The sequence below is a fragment of the Panthera onca genome, chromosome B1 (genome assembly GCF_046562875.1).
Source record: "Panthera onca isolate mPanOnc1 chromosome B1, mPanOnc1 haplotype 2, whole genome shotgun sequence".
Taxonomy (NCBI): Eukaryota; Metazoa; Chordata; class Mammalia; order Carnivora; family Felidae; genus Panthera; species Panthera onca.
In genome coordinates, this window is record NC_138342.1 from 163,584,479 (window position 1) to 163,595,723 (window position 11,245).

An 11,245-nucleotide genomic window follows, 5' to 3' on the forward strand; every position below is an offset into this window, starting at 1 on the left:
ACAACACCTATTCATGAAAAACTCTCAACTAGGTATGGAAGGAATGTATCTCAATATAATAAAGGCCATATATAAAAATCCCACAGCTTACATCATACTCAAAGGTGAAAAACTGAAAGATTTTCCTTTAAAGACCAAGAACAAAGGGTGCCTGGGTGGCTTAGTCAGTTAAGCATCTGACTTTGGCTTAGGTCATGATCTTGCAGTCTCTGAGTTTGAGCACCATGTCAGGCTTTATGCTGACAGCTCAGAGCCCGGAGCCTGCTTCGGATTCTGTGTCTGCTTCTCTCTCTGCCCCTCCCCTGCTCATTCCCTCTTTCTCTCTCTCTCTCTCTCTCTCTCTCTCTCTCTCTCTCTCTCTTCTCAAAACATAAATAAACATTAAAAAGAATTTTTTTAATAAAAATAAAGACCAAAAACAAGATAAGAATGCCCACTCCTGACTCTTGCCACTTCTATTCAATGTAATACTGGAAGTCCTAGCTACAGCAATTAGGCAAGAAAAAGAAATAAAAGGCATCTAAATTGAAAAGGAAGTAACAAAATTATATTTCCAGATGACATGATCTCACATGTAAAAAATCCTAAAGACTTCACACACACACACACACACACACACACACACACACACACATATTAGAAGTAATTAACAAATTCAGTACAGTTGTGGAATACAAAATCAACATTCAAAAATCAGTTTCTATCACTCTTTCCACCATCTTGGAACCTGTGGAAGCCTGCTGGGAACAGGACTCCTATGATGACAAATATGTCTAGAAGGCTGTGGTCCAAAGCCATTTTTGCTGGCTATATGCAGTGTCTGTGGAACCAGAGGGAGCACACAGCTCTTCTTAAAATTGACAGTGTTTATGCTTGAGATGAAACTGAATTCTATCTAGGCAAGAGATGTGCTTATGTGTACAAAGCAAAGAAAAACATGGTGACTACTGGTGGCAAGCTGAACAAAACCAGAGTCATCTGGGGAAAAGTAACTCATGCTCATGGAAACAGTGGCATAATTTGTGCCAAATTACAAATAAACTTTCCTACTAAAGCCATTGGCCACAGAACCTGTGTGATGCTGTTCCCCTCAAGTATTTAAATTAGCTGAAAAGGAAATAAACAAATAAATAAACAAGGGTGTAGATTTATTTTCTTGTATTTTTGTTTTAAAAAATCCGTTTCTATCACTTTTTTTCAGTATAGAAAAATCATTTCTATACACTAATGTGAACCATCCAAAAGGGAAATCAAAGAAATAATCCCTCTACTATAGCATAAAAAATATTTAGGAATAAATTTAACCAAGTGAAAGACGTGTACACTGAAAACTATAATATATCAATGGAAGAAATTTAAAGAAGACAAATAAATGGAAAGACATCCATGTTTGTGGATTAGAAGACTTAATATTGAAGGCAATCTACAGATCCAATACTATCCCTATCAAAACTCTAATGAGATTTTTTACAGAAATAAAGAAAAATAATCCTAAAGTTCATATGGAAACACAAAAGATACAGAATAGCCAAAGTGATCTTGAGAAAAAAAGAACAAAGCTGGAGGCATCACACTTTCTAATCTCAAAATATATTACAAAGATAAAGTAATTAGAACACTCTGGTACTGGCATAAAGACAGACATGTAGACAAATGCAGCAGAACAGAGAGCCCAGATAAACCCACACAGGTACAGTCAACTGGTCTTCAAAAGGGTGCCAAGAATACACATGGGTAAAATATAGTCCATTCAACAAAGAGCATTGGGAAAACTGGATATCTATATAAAAAGAAAATAAAATTGGACCTCTATCTTACACGATACATAAAAACAAGCTCAAAATGGATTAAAGACTTAAATGTAAAACTTGACACTATAAAATTCCTAGAAGAAAACAGGGGGAAATTTTGACACTTGGATAGATACCAAAAGTACAAACAACAAAAGCAAAAATAGACAAGTGGGACTACATCAAACTAAAAAGCTTCTGCATGGCAAAGGAAACAATAAACCGATGAAAAAGGCAATTTATGGACTGAGAGAAAATATTTTCAACCCTATATCTGATAGCTAAAATCCAAAATATATAAGAAACACCTACAACTCAATAGCAAAACATTTTAAAAAGACTTAAAAATATGCAAAAGATTTGAATAGGTATTTCTCCAAATATGACATACAAATGGCCAACAGGTATATGAAAAGATGTTTAAATTAACATCACTAATCATCGGGGAAACACAAATCAAAACCACGGTTAGATATCACTTCACACTAGTTAGGATGGCCACCATTAAAAACACATAAATAAATGTTGGTGAAGATGTGGAGAAATTGGAACCTTTCTACACTGTTGGTGAGAATGTAAAATGGTGCAGCCACCATGGAAAATAGTACTGAGGTGCCTCAATAAAATTAAAAAAAGAGCTACCATAAGTTCCAACAAACTCATTTCTGGGTATAGACCCAAAAGAATTGAAATCAGAATCTCTTATGTTAATGGCAACCCTATTCATAACAGCCAAAATACCAAAACAACCCAAATGTCCATCAACAGATGAGTGGATAAAGAGAATGTGGTATATACATACAATAAAATATTATTTAGCCTTAAAGAAATAAGAAAATTCTGGCATTTGTGACAACACAGATGAACCCAGATGACACTATGCAAAGTGAAATTAGCCAATCACAAGACAAATACTTCATGATTCCGCTTGCATATGGTACCTAAAATAGTCAAATCATAGAAACAGAGGAAAGAACAGTGGTTACCAGGGGCTGGGGGTATGAGGAAATGGGAAATTTTTGTTTAATAAATATAAAATTTTAGTTATTCAAGATGAATTAGGTCTAGGGATCTGCTATACAGATCAACAATGTTATGTTGTGTACTTAAAAAGGAAAGGAAAAGGTAAAATTGTCCCTATGTATGGATTACATGATTGTTTATGTAGAAAATCCTAAGGAACCTACAAAATAAAATTACTAGAACTAATAAGTGAATTTAATAATGTCATAGCATGCCTGTTATCAGTTTATTGCCTCTAATCTCCAAATTCTTCCTTTTAGCCTGCTCTGTGAAAATAGATCTGGGCCTTTTAAGTATTTTTTTCCCCATGACGGTTGGTACTGAAGTTTTGTCAACAGAGAGCGCTGGAGAGACATTACAGAAGAAGAAGAGTTTTGTTTTCTGGTTCCAGTGTGCTCCTTGGGCACGTTCTCATCAGGAGTACAGCTTCCCTAGCGTCAGGCTGCTAAAACACAAAGCTTCTCTTGCAGGGGCCAAGCAGCCCTCAGCAGCCAGCAGCTTCCTCTGCAACCTCACTGTGACTCCTCTTCTGACAGTTTTGCAGCAAAATGCCTCTAGTGAGGGGCTCACAGCTTCTCTAGAACCCTTGGCAGTTTTGTAGTGAGTAGCCAATGAGATACCTCCTACTGAATAGCTCTCCTGGTACCCTAAAGAGTGGATTTCCAGCAAGTCTTCCAGCACTGCTCTCAGCAAATTCTCTGCCATCCAGTGAGCTGCAACTATGTCCTAACCTGCAAGTTCTGGATCTCTGCCCTGGGGAGGGAGAGAGTCTCTTCTTTAGGTGCTCTGTGTCAGGGCTAGGATTAGTGATTGCTGCTTTTAACTTTCATTCCTATATTCTTTAGAATTCTTTTTATTTCTTACTAGTCAATCCCTCATTGTTATAATCCCTTGTTATAGTTAATAATTTTTATCTTAAACTGTCCCTGTTCAAATTACTGTGTGGTTGCTTTCTCCTGATTGGACCCAGACTTACATACTCCAGATACATTTTAATATACTGTTGACTAACAATGGTATTTTTATATAGTAGCATCAATCAATAGGAAAATTTCTTAATTTTAAATTTCATTTATAATCACACCAAGAAATAGAAAATACTTGGGAATAAATTTAACAAAAGATGGGCAAGACCTCTTCATTGAAAACTACACACTGGGACACCTGGGTGAGTCAGTCAGTTGAGCATCTGAGTCTTGACTTCAGCTCAGGTCATCATCTCAGGGCCATGGGATCGAGCCCCGCATTGGGCTTCACACTGAGCATGAATCCTGCTTAACATTCTCTCTCTCTCTCTCTCTCTCTCTCTCTCTCTCTCTCTCTCTTCCTCTCTCTCTCTCTTTCTCTTTCGCTCTCTCTCTCTCCTTCTGCCCCCTCCCCCTACTCACACTCTCTCTCTCTAAAATTTAAAAAAATAAAGAAAAGAAAACTACATGTTGCTGAGGGAAATTAAAGAAGACTTAAGTAAATAAGGGATATGCCACACTTAAACATTAGAAAATCGAATGCTTTCACCTTGCAATTCTCCCTAAATTTATCTATATATTTAAAGCAATTCTAAGCATAATTCCAGGAAACTTTTTTTTAGAAGTCAGCAAACTAATTCTTAATTTACATGGAAATGTAGAGGCCTAGAAGAGCCAAAGCCATCTTAAAAAAATAAAGAAGAACAAGAGCTTACACAACCTTACTTGAAGACTTATTATAAAGTTACTGTAATCAAAACAGAGAAGTACTGGCATAAGAATTGACAAATAGATTAATGGAAAAGAATAAAGCTCCTAGAAGTAGAACCACACTTATACAGCCATTTGATTTTCAACAAAGATGCCAAAGCAACAAGGAAAGGAAAGTCTATTCAATAAATTGTCCTGGGATAACTGGATATTCATATGAGGAAAAAAAAATTAAACCTCAGTTCCTACCTCACATTATACCCAGAAATTAATTCAATATGGACAAGACACCTAAATATAAAAGCTGAAACCATAAAGCTTTTGGAAAAGAGAGAGAGAATATCTCCAAGACAAGAGGCAAAGATTTCTTAGGACACTGAAAGTACTACTCACAAAAGAAAATACTGTTACATTGACTTTATCAGAATTTAAAACTTCTACTCATCAAAGATCAGGTTAAAGAAATAAATAGGCAAGTCATCACAGACTGGGAGAAAATATTCACGAAACAAATATCTGACCAAGGACTGGTACCCAGGCATATTAGTCAGATCGGGCTGCCATAACAAAATACCATTGCCTGGGTGGCTTAACAATAGAAATTTATTATTCATGATTCTGGAGGCTGAGAAGTCCAAGATCACAGTTTTGGCTGATTCAGTTCCCTGGTGAGGGCTCTCTTCCTGGCCTCCTCACTGCATCCTCACATGGAGGAGACAGAGACAGAGACAGAGAGAGAAAGAGAGAGCTTTCTGGGTCTCCTCTACAGGCACTAACCTCATTACAAAGTCCCCACCTTCATGACTTTATCTAAACTGAATTACCTTCCATAGTCCTCATCTCCAAATACCATCACATGTGGAGCTTATGGATTCAATATGAGTTTTGAAGGGACACAACTGAGTCCATAGCACCAGGACGTAGAAAAAACAATAACTCAACTAAAGACAACAACCCAACCTAAAATATGAGTAAAAGATGTTAACAGACTTTTTTATCTGTATGTGAACACATATATGAATGGCAATAAGCACATGAGAAAGTGCTCAGTATCATTAGTCATCAAGGGAAAGCACGTTAAAACCACAAGATATCACTACATGTTAAAATTAAACAGCCAAAATTTATACGACTGATAACACTAAATGTTAGAGTGGATGTGGAGCAACTGGAACTCTCATATCATTGGAGGGATGTAAAAAGGTAAACCCACTTTGAAAAAATACACTTTGAAAAAATGCCTGGAAGTTTCTTATAAAACTAAGCATAAATCTACCTACGACCCAGCAATGAGAAATGAATATATGTTTATGCAAACATTTGTATAAGAATGTTCACAACAGCATTGTTCTTTTTTTTTAAGATTTTTTTTAGGTTTATTTATATTGTGAGAGAAAGATAGCAAGTGGGGAAAGGTCAGAGAGAGAGAGAGAGAGAGAATTCCAAGCAGGCTCCACACTACCAGGGCAGAGCCTGATGTGGGCCTTGAACCCACGAACCACAAGATCATGACCTTAGCCAAAGTCTGATGCTTAACCAAATGAGCCACCCAGGCGCCCCAACAGTGTTTTCTTTAATAGTCAAACTATAGAAATAGCTCAGGCACCCACTAATAGGAGAATCTGGAATAAACTGCTGATATATGCAACAGCATGGTTAGATCTCAAAACTGTTATGCTAACAGAAAGAAACCTTGCACAAAAGAGTACATACTGTATGAGTCTATCTATAGAAAATTCTAGAACAGTCAAAGCTAATCTACAATGGAGAAAAAAATCAAAACAGTTGTTACCATTGAGAACATAGAGTTAAGAATTAACTAGGGAGGAGCACAAAGAGACTTTCTGAGGTGCTGAGAATGTTCCATATGTTGCAAGGGTTTGCATTATACAGGACTGTGCATTTGTCAACATGGACACTTAAGATTGCATGCTTCCTTATATCTAAATTTGATGCTAAAAAAAACTATAATTCAACATTGAACTTAAGTTAATAATATGCATGTTAATGTACATGGGGGCAGTGTAATGATGTCTCCAGTTAACACTGAAATGGATGGATAGGGGAATGAAGTATATTAAAGCAAGTAGAGGAAAGTGCTTACAGTGAGAAGTTGGCAGTGAGTGCACAAGTTTTTGCAGTAAAATCCTTTTAACTTTTTTGCATGCTTAGAATATTTCATGATAAAATATTGAGAAAAAAAAAGGCCTGAAATATATGTATAACAAAATATGACCTTGACATGGTACACATTTTCTTAAGACAAAAATACACAAAAGATAGGTACATTTACAGCATTAAAAACAAAAGGAAAGGCTGGTCTACAAAAGACATTGTGAAGAAAGTAAAGAGTGAAAATACATGTTAAAACCAAAGGAACACATCTGCCACATATGAAATCCACAAAGGATTTGTCCAGAATACATAAAAAACTTGTACAAATCACTTTGAAAAAGGACAAATAGCCAATGTATCAATGGGCAAAAGACATAAACAGGCATTTTAAATAGCAGGACATGCAATGAGCAAAAAATATTAGTATGGGGGGAGATTAAACCAGAATTAGATACAATTCTATAACCACTGTTTTGGTAAATAATAATAATAATAATAATAAATTAAAAGTCAGATAATGCCAAGTGTGAGGAGTACAGTAGACCTAATAATGGTCCCCCAAGATGTCCACATCCCAATCCTCAGACCCTGTGAATATGTCACCTCATGTGGAAAAAGAGACTGCATGTGGATGTGACCTTAAGGGTCTTAAAATGGAGAGACTATGTTGGGTTCTCCAGGTGGGCCTTATGATTTAATCACAAGTGTCCTTACAAAAGGGACGCAGAGGGAGATACAACTACAGAAAAGAAGGTGATGCCTTGACAATGGAAGCAGATTTTGGAGCCATGTACTTCGAGGATGGAGAAAAGGGCCACGTGCCAAGGAGTGCAGGAGGCCAGTAAAGCTGAAGGAACCAGACCCTCCTCTCAGAGCCTCCAGAAGGTTGCAGGCCTGCCCACACCTTGACTCTAGCCCCAGGAAATGGATTGCAGACTTCTGACCTCCAGAACTGTGAGAGTAAATTTGTGTTATTCAAAACCACCAAGTTTGTGGTAATTTGGAATTTAGGGAGAGTGTGGATCTAATCGGTTATACACTGCCAATGGGAGTACATATTGGTTTAACCATTTTAGAAAATAGTTTGTAATTACCTAGATGAGCTGAAGATGTGTATACCCTCCATGGTGAGACAAGTGCTCTAGAGAAATTATTTCACATATGCCCCACAAAACATGTATAATAATGTTCACAGCATCTTTATTCATAATCACCTAAAAAACAAATATGTATGGTTCTCCAGAATAGACCATATACTGGGACACAAATCAGCCCTAAGTAAGTACAAAAAGATCGAGATCATACCGTGCATATTTTCAGACCACAATGCTATGAAACTCAAAATCAACCACAAGAAAAAATTTGGAAAGGTAACAAATACTTGAAGACTGAAGAATATCCTACTAAAGAATGAATGGGCTAACCAAGCAGTTAAAGAAGAAATTAAAAAGTATATGGAAGTCAATGAAAATGATAGCACCAAAACCCAAAACCTATGGGATGCAGCAAAGGCGGTCATAAGACGAAAGTATATAGCAATCCAGGCCTTCCTTAAGAAGGAAGAAAGATCTCAGATGAACAACTTAACCTTACCCCTTAAGGAGCTGGAAAAAAGAACAGCAAATAAAACCCAAAACCAGCAGAAGACAGGAAATAATAAAGATTAGAGCAGAAATTAATGCTATCAAAACCAAAAAAACACAGTAGAACAGATCAATGAAACCAGAAGCTGGTTCTTTGAAAGAATTAACAAAACTGATAAACCACTAGCCAGTTTGATCAAGAAGAAAAAGGAAAGGACCCAAATAAGTAAAATCAAGAATGAAAGAGAAGAAATCACAACAAACACAACAGAAATAAAAACAATAATAAGAGAATATTATGAGCAATTTTATGCCAATAAAATGGGCAATCTGGAAGAAATGGACAAACTCCTAGAAACATATACACTACCAAAACCGAAACAGGAAGAAATAGAAAATTTGAACAGACCCATAACCAGTAAAGAAATCGAATTAGTAATCAAAAATCTGCCAAAAAACAAGTGTCCAGGGCCAGATGGCTTTCCAGGAATTTTCTACCAAACATTTAAGGAAGAGTTAACACCTATTCTCTTGAAACTGTTCCAAAAAATAGAAATGGAAGGAAAACTTCCAAACTCTTTCTACGAAGCCAGCATTACCCTGATTCCAAAACCAGACAGAGACCCCACTAAAAAGGAGAACTATAGACCAATTTCCCTGATGAACATGGATGCAAAAATCTTCAACAAGATATTAGCCAACCGGATCCAACAATACATTAAAAAAATTATTCACCACAACCAAGTGGGCTGCAGGGCTGGTTCAATATCCGCAAAACAATTAACATAATTCATCACATCAATAAAAGAAAGGACAAGAACCATATGATCCTCTCAATAGATGCAGAGAAAGCATTTGACAAAATACAGCATCCTTTCTTGATAAAAACCCTCAAGAAAGCAGGGATAGAAGGAGCACACCTCGAAATTATAAAAGCCATATATGAGCGACCCAACGCTAATATCATCCTCAATGGGTAAAAACTGAGCTTTCCCCCTAAGGTCAGGAACAAGACAGGGATGTCCACTTTCACCACTGTTATTCAACATAGTATTGGAAGTCTTAGCCTCTGCAATCAGACAACACAAAGAAATAAAAGGCATCCAAATCGTCCAGGAGGAGGTCAAACTTTCACTCTTCGCAGATGACATGATACTCTATATGGAAAACCCAAAAGATTTCACCAAAAAACTGCTAGAACTGATTCATGAATTCAGCAAAGCAGCAGGATATAAAATCAATACACAGAAATCGGTTGCATTCCTATACACCAACAATGAAGTGACAGAGAAATCAAGGAATTGATCCCATTTACAGTTGCACCAAAAACCATAAAATACCTAGGAATAAATCTAACCAAAGAGGTGAAAAATCTATACACTGAAAACTATAGAAAGCTGATGAAAGAAATTGAAGAAGACACAAAGAAATGGAAAAAGATTCCATGCTCCTGGATAGGAAGAACAAATATTGTTAAAATGTCGATACTACCCAAAGCAATCTACATATTCAATGCGATCCCTATCAAAGTAACACCAGCATTCTTCACAGAGCTAGAACAAATAATCCTAAAATTTGTATGGAACCAGAAAAGACCCCGAATAGCCAAAACAATCTTGAAAAAGAAAACCAAAGCAGGAGGCATCACAACCCAAGACTTCAAGCTATACTACAAATATGTAGTCCTCAAGACAGTATGGTACTGGCACAAGAACAGACACTCAGATCAATGGAACAGAATAGAGAAACCAGAAATAGACCCACAAACGTATGGCCAACTAACCTCTGACAAAGCAGGAAAGAATATCCAATGGAATAAAGACAGTCTCTTCAGCAAGTGGTGCTGGGAAAACTGGACAGCGACATGCAGAAGAATGAACCTGGACCACTTTCTTACACCATACACAAAAATGAACTCAAAATGGATGAAAGACCTCAATGTAAGACAGGAAGCCATCAAAATCCTCGAGGGGAAAGCAGGCAAAAACCTCTTTGATCTTGCCCGCAGCAATTTCTTACTCAACACGTCTCTGGAGGCAAGGGAAACAAAAGCAAAAATGAACTACTGGAACCTCATCCAAACACAAAGCTTCTACACAGCAAAGGAAACAATCAGCAAAACTAAAAGGCAACCGACAGAATGGGAGAAGCTATTTGCAAATTACATATCAGATAAAGGGTTAGCATCCAAAATCTACAAAGAACTTATCACACTCAACACCCAAAAAACAAATAATTCAGTGAAGAAAAGGGCAAAAGACATGAATAGACACTTCTCCAAAGAAGACATCCCGATGGCCAACCGACACACGAAAAAATGCTCCACATCACTCATCATCAGGGAAATAGAAATCAAAACCACAATAAGATACCACCTTACACTTGTCAGAATGGGTAACATTAACAACTCAGGCAACAACGGATGTTGGCAAGGATGCGGAGAAAGAGGATCTCTTTTGCATTGTTGGTGGAAATGTAAGCTGGTGCAGCCACTCTGGAAAACAGTATGGAGGTTGCTCAAAAAACTAAAAATAGAACTACCCTATGACCCAGCAATTGCACTACTAGGCATTTATACATGGGATACAGGTGTGCTGTTTCAAAGGGACACATGCATCCCCATGTTTATAGCAGCACTATCAATAATAGCCAAAGTATGGAAAGATCCCAAATGTCCATTGATGGATGAATGGATAAAGAAAATGTGGTATATATATACAATGGAGTATTACTCAGCAAACAAAAAGAATGAAATCTTGCCATTTGCAACTATGTGGATGGAACTGGAGGGTATTAAGCTAAGTGAAATTAATCAGAGAAAGACAAAAATCATATGACTTCACTCATATGAGGACTTTAAGAGACAAAACAGATGAACATAAGGGAAGGGAAACAAAAGTAATATAAAAACAGGGAGGGGGACAAAACAAAAGAGACTCATAAATATGGAGAACAAACTGAGGGTTGCTGGAGGGGTTGTGGGAGGGGGGATGGGCTAAATGGGTAAGGGACATTAAGGAATCTACTGAAATCATTGCTTCACTATATACTAATTTGG

At 37.0% G+C, this 11,245-nt stretch overlaps 1 pseudogene; it reads left to right on the plus strand.

The window, feature by feature from the left end:
• The first annotated feature begins 760 nt into the window (after nt 1-760).
• Nucleotides 761-1,102, plus strand: LOC132693207 (large ribosomal subunit protein eL33 pseudogene; annotated as a pseudogene).
• Nucleotides 1,103-11,245: the final 10,143 nt, after the last annotated feature.